Genomic DNA, 6,764 nt, shown 5'->3' on the forward strand with positions numbered 1-6,764 from the left:
GAGAGAGAGAGAGGGAGCTTCAGAGAGGGAGGGAGATTCTTAACATATATTTCTTTCTTCTGGGGAACATTTCCAGTGCCTACCTCCTCTAATGAGGTCCCACATCCTAACGTTTGTACTATGCTCGGTGGCAGCAGCAGCCAGGGACTGGGCCTTCAGTGCATGAGCCTTTGTGTGACACCCCAAATTCAACTGTATCGAAGTCTGACAAAGGATAATAAGGTATCACACTTGGTATCTTCTTTTGCTTCCACTGGGCCATTTCAACACTTACAAAATCATACAAATGCATGACTTTCCAATATCTCAATTCCTTTTTCATATTTGTTATTGTTAAAGATAACTCTAACTGAAGAATTAAGTTGCTGATAGAAATTTTACTCTTTACCAATACTTAAACGTATTATCTATATCTGACATTTTTCTGAAAAAGAAAAGTTTTATAATTTCCGAGTTTTAATTGTGGTTGTTTTACATAAACTAGAGATAATTATTTTCCCTAAATACTACAGTCATACTCTTACTGCCAAATGTTTTACTCAGTTGATACTGCATGTATAGTGGTTATAATTGGTGTGGTTTGTAATTATGCATATTCAGATTAAACAAAACAAATGGCAAGGCTGGTAATGGCATCATATTAAGAATATAAATATATTTAATAGCCTATTTAAATGTATAATTATAAAAAGGGAATGAGAGCTATTTTAAAATCTTTTCCAGGTATAAGTAATTACATTTACTGAAGGGTATTATAGAAATCACATAAGCAAAAGATATTCTGAAGTATTATTTAGGAAAACAATTGAAACTCAGACTTCTTAATAAGTACTTGCTACTACTGCTAGCCAAATACAAAATGAGTGTAATCTACCATGATTAATTGCTTGTTTTTTTTTCCTAACTGCATAATTGAGAAATACTATAATATAGTATATGATAGTATGATATAAGTGTAACTCTTAATGTGTCTTTCACATATAACCTTAATGGCTTTTATTCCATCTAAATTCTTCCATGTATAAAAGAACACTATATTTGAAAAAGTTCAGCTTCTATGATTGCTCTGATTCCAAGTGACTTTTATGTGAATATTTTATCACATCAAATATAAAAATATAGATTCAAATGAAATTCTTCCATCTTGATATTCTTAGTAAATTTGTATGACACATGCTCCAAAACATAATGCACTTGTTATTACATTTAAAAAAAAATAGAAAGTAAATACATTTCCAGTACTGTTCTGCGATTTCTGAGCTACTGCAGAGAAAGCTGGCCAGGGAGTTGACTTCTGCCCTGCTGATTGATGCTCCTTCCACACCATCCTTCACTTCAGCCCCAGTGGCCCTCCCAGAGTAGAGCTCAGGAGTTGCTGACGTCCAGGGGAATGACCCTTCATCGCCTCCCGTCCTCTCTTAAAACTTCCATTAAAAGAGGTCAAACACTGCCTCAGAGCCTGTTAGGAGCTCTCCCCCGAAAGTCACCCAATTTTCATTTACAATTCGGTAGTCATTTGTGTTGGATTTCTCATCAGTGCTTCTTCTGCAGCTTCCAAGTTTTTTTTAGTGTCCTCTCTCCACCTGCCTGGAGGATTTTCTCTAACTGCAAAAGTTAAGTTGACACTGAGCAAAGTTTAATTTACTTCTGCCTTCATCCTTGAAGACTTCTTTTCTTTCTTGCTGATAGGAGTTGGAACAGCATCCCCAACAACTGCACAGTTCCCCTTTCTGTGATTGATAAATTCAGTATCATCCTAAAGTATCCACTGAACTTTAAAAAGTTAATAGAAATCTGGGCTATTGAGGAAGATCTCTAGAATAAATACCTCCTTTTATACTGCAAAGTAAACCCACCTGGCTTCATCTCCTATGATGGTATTACCGTGAATATAAAGGATGACACAAAAACTTTACTTCAAAATATTAGTGTGTTTTTTTATTCCAACCAGGGTGAGCAGGGGAAGTTATAAATGGACTCAAACAGTCACTGGTCCATAGGTTATGGCAACACATTTTTCTATTGGTCTAAGATTCTTTACAGAAACATCCAGCTTAAAATGTTTACAAAGTGGAAGAGCCACCTCTATAAAAATGAGCTTGATAGTGGTGCCAATGAAAATAAAACTAAAGACGACTCAAGCGTGAGATGCTGATGCCTGTACTCAGAGTTAATTTCACTTTGCAACTGACCTCCACGTGCTTTCCCAATAAACTTTATTGATAATGTTTCATGAGGGAAAAATATAAATGACTTACCCAAATCATCGAACAAATTTCAAACCAGTTCGTGAACCAAATACTATGGATGTATATGTGTAAATATTTGTTTCAATGTTCACATCATTGTAGCTACTCCACTTAAACATGGTAAAGCTATTTATCAATACTTTAAAAATATAATGCAATTATACATTTTACAGGACACGGGAAGGAACATGTTTCTTTATATCAACATCTCATTAAAATAGCCTGATCCTGTCTCAGGACATAAGCAGTGAAACTCAGTTGGCAAACAGAACTCACTCATTTGAATGAGTAAAGAAGGTACATGGCTTGTCTGAACTGACAAATGTTTCACATATTGCTGTCTTCGAAGATACTGTGGTGCTTGGATATGAACATTTTGGCCTTCTGGAAGGACATAGCCCAACTGGACTTTCAAACACCACTGAAGAGGCAGCGTGAGCCCCGCAGAAGCCTGGCCAGGGTCATCGTAGACTCTTCCATCCGAGCTCCCTCCCTGTCCCTGTCCCCGTGCTGATTGGAAGGGGAGCATCTTTCAGACAAAAGGAACAGCCGCGTTGTCTTCCTTCCTAAGATTGCACTGCCTCTGGCTTGTTCTTTTCCTGTGCAGGAAGTTATATTCAGGTAATCTGCGGTAGCAAGTTAATCTTGAGGTCCACTCCTCCGGACTGTTAACTCTAATTGCGCTAAGGACCACTGTTCCACCCTCATTACAGTTCACAGCACTTTGCATCACTAGGAACAGCTGCGTCTGCATCCCTGCGAGGAGGAACACCACTCATGCGCCACTGTTATCCTCGGCGCCCTGTGCTGCACCTTGCACGAGGTCGCACACTGTGAGAGTCTGAGAATGGACATGAGAACGAGTAGAACAAGGCATAACTGAGATTTGCCTTTGCTCATCTTTCTACTTTGGTCTTATTTTCCACTATATCACCTCCAAGGATGGCAAAGAACAGGAAAGTGCTTTTTCAGGCCATCTCTGCCACTTAATCTACACATATTGGAAGAAACAGCGTAATATACCACTCCTATGTACACACTCTCCATAACAAAATGTCAACCTAAAACGAGTAGTAAAGCTGCAAGCTGGGTAAATATTTCATAGAGTGCGTTGCTTGAGAAAATAAAATCCTCACATTTACCTGACCACTATATTATGCTCCTGACTGCATTGCATTTTAGCACAAGGAAATGCACGTCTTGTGTTTTCTCATGCTTTTTATTCTGCATTGCAGGACCTATTCTCTCTTGCCTTTTCCAGGGATTGTAGTCAGTGGACAACCTCAGAATCACATCTAATAGCACAACTCCAAGAACCCAGTGGTCACAGAAAAGACTCCTGTCATTGTCATTACTTTCATGACCTCTGGAATATTAATTCATCATGGCGCTTCCTCATCATTTTATCCATTTTACCTGTCTACGGCTCACGTGCAGCAAAGAAAGACACAGACCCCTGCCAAAGCAATAGCATGAGATTATCAACACCATTACTGTCAGTGTGAGTAGAGAATTTTTGATACGGGCAGAAATGACTGCAATCTGCTTTAGAAATATCCTTGTTGCTTTGGCCTCTTCAAGCCTCTACATAAGTGAGATTAGTAATATTAACCTATTCTTCAGCAAAGAAAGATATTGTGTGTGGAAAATTAAATAGGACTATCCACTTTAGAATTGAAATGCTAAGGTAAAACGTTCTTCTGCAGCCTCATCCTTTTTCTAGAGTGCAGCGGCTGTGTCAATGTTATAAGAAAGTATCCTTGCTTCCTCCTTTGTTTGGATCTGGTTTTACAAACAAACATAGCATCCATTTACATTTACTCGGCTTACAAAATCTATGAGCAAGCAAAGCACAGAATCAGCCATTTTATTCTTCCTTCAAAATGCATGAAAACATCAACTGCCTTCTCCATGCTTGCACACACACAAAAGGACTGAGAAATAAAGCAAATGAGAGTACCCAGTTAATCAATACATGTAAGAGCCCTTTCTGTTGTTGTTGTTGTTTTGTTTTGTTTTGTTTTTGATGTTCCAGTGAGTCAACTTGCAAAATTCAGAGATTACCCAATGGTCTTTGAATTAACTGGAAAAATAATTTCGTCTCTTACAAAATTCAGAAGCTTTGTGCTAACATTTTTTTTTTTTCTCTGAAGACTGATTTTCACCCCTAAAACGAATGGTAATAAAGCAGAGGCCAAACAAGCAACTTCCTCAATTCTTTCTGACATAGAATTCTACCGCCATCTGCCGGTCATACGTCTCCATGACAGCCCAGCGTCCAGTAATTCAAAAACGAATGAAAGGGGCTGAAAGGTTTCCCAGAGTTCTTTTTAGCAGCAAAGGCTAGTCATGTCAAAAGGGAAAACTTTTTGAACACACACACACACACACACACACACGCACACACCCCAGATCTGAGGGAAGTAACATACCAGTCTAATAATCCAGGGGAAAGCTCGTTTTTAAGTCACTCAATTTACCGTCATCGAGTTCGCGTTTGTTTCTCTGCAGTTCTTTGCACTTCCTTTGAAGAGTAGGTCATTGCGGGCACAAAAGAATGAAAACTAGCTCAGTGGTAGAGTGCTTGCCTAGTGTGTGCAAGTCCCCGAGTTTCATTCTCGCGTCCTTCTATGTCCACGGTCAATTATAGACCGAGAGTTTTGTTATGGTTTTGTGCAAGAAATTAGCACTTTCATTATTTTTCATATAATTTTTTTAAAACTTCCCAGTAAAATTCTGCCCTGCTGCCTTGGTTATTCCATATTCCCCGTGTAGGAGTTTGGCTACGAAAACCGTGAAAATTAAAATGTATTTGTTGGATCATTCATTATTAACTAAACAAGAAATCATAGCTGCATCCATAGGTAGGGGTTGAAACATAAGTGATGGGTGACATCAAATAAGTATTTAAAATACAAAATATAAATGTTTTTCAGCTGCATTTCCGAAAGAAACTTCTATACAAGAAAAACATATAAAATTTTATATGTTTAAATCCATTTACCTCGCTATCATTCCAGACCCCAAGCCTGTCACGACAAATGCAGCCATAAATCCACGGTCAGTGACTCTGAACCTACTGGCTTCACAAGGAAGTATTTCCAAACCATAAATAGGGGTGAATGAAAACCAAGGTCGTGTCTTCCTCGTGATTTATGGAGCTATTTAAGGAAACTGTCTAGGACTTAATCCAAACAAACAGGAACAATTTTCACAAGTGTGAACGTATCCCTTTGCAGAAACATTTAAATAGACAGTAGTATGCTTACGTGAGATTCTCACTATTTCTTGGACACAAAGCATAAGAGAGAAAAAAAATAGCTAATTAAAAATATCACCAGAAGAAAGCTGAAAGAGATGGAACAATATCCATGTCCAGGGAAAGATCCAGAAAGCAATTCTGGGACGGTAAGGGTGGGATCAGGAGCATCCCAAATACCTGACCAGCTCAGCCATAGAAGTCCTTCCGAGGCCAGCTCAGTATTATTTCCTCCCGGAAGTCTCAGCTGACCTTCCTGACAAGGTGAAATTGCTCTTCAAGATACTTTGTGCCACATGTATCTCAATTTCATATCTTTAGCCAATGTACAACTTTATGTAATTGTTTCTTATATTCAGTGGTAGGTTTCAAAAGATGCTATTGAATCATGAGAACTTAACACACCATAAACACAGTACCAACCATAAAAATTGTCTTCATGGATACATGTTCACGATTTGAATAAATGAAAGAATGAGAAAGTCAAGAATTTCACAATGACTTAGGTTATATCTTCTTGTGGATGTGTGTCTTTGTGCATTATACACTAAACTCTTGCTCAACCTATACATGGATAACTTAACAATAACAAATGAAGTTGGGCCAAATTCTCAAGAATAGAGACTATCATTTGGTATTAATTAGGTTCTTGAGAAAAGCTGGCAAAAAATGTTACATCATCAAGTTAGCAAAATCCTAACCTTCTTACAGAATGGCCCCAGATTACTTATTTCCACTTAACCTCTTTAATCTACAGCATAGGTTTTTTTGAAAGTCTAGCCTCTTTGAACTGATCTGCCTCAGCATTTCCCAATTAATGATGTTATCTCCATCGGGCCCCAAGGACTTACCAGATTTATCAGTTTATTTATCTATCGGATTGAATCCATTCTCCCCTTAATCCATACATATTCCAATCTTTCCCCTTATGGTATTATGTCAGATGTCTGACTGTCTTAGCCACTTTCTCCTCACTAAGCCACAGTACCTGACACCTACAATTTAAAGGAGGAGAGGTGAATTTGGCTCATGGTTCATAGTTAGCTGGCTGCTGGGCAGGACAGTATGACAGGGGCATGGTAGAAGAGTGCTATTTAAGTTTGGGCAGACAGGAAGCAGAGAGAGTCAAGGGAGGAACCAGGGAGGCAGACAAACCCTTCCAGACCACACCCCTAATAACCTCAGTGACCTGACTCATTCTGCCAGACACCACCTCCTAATAGCAAGCCAATCCTTTAATCCAATCATCTTTTAAA

This window comes from Fukomys damarensis, unplaced genomic scaffold (genome assembly GCF_012274545.1).
Source record: "Fukomys damarensis isolate Sample0158 unplaced genomic scaffold, DMR_v1.0_HiC HiC_scaffold_17, whole genome shotgun sequence".
Taxonomy (NCBI): Eukaryota; Metazoa; Chordata; class Mammalia; order Rodentia; family Bathyergidae; genus Fukomys; species Fukomys damarensis.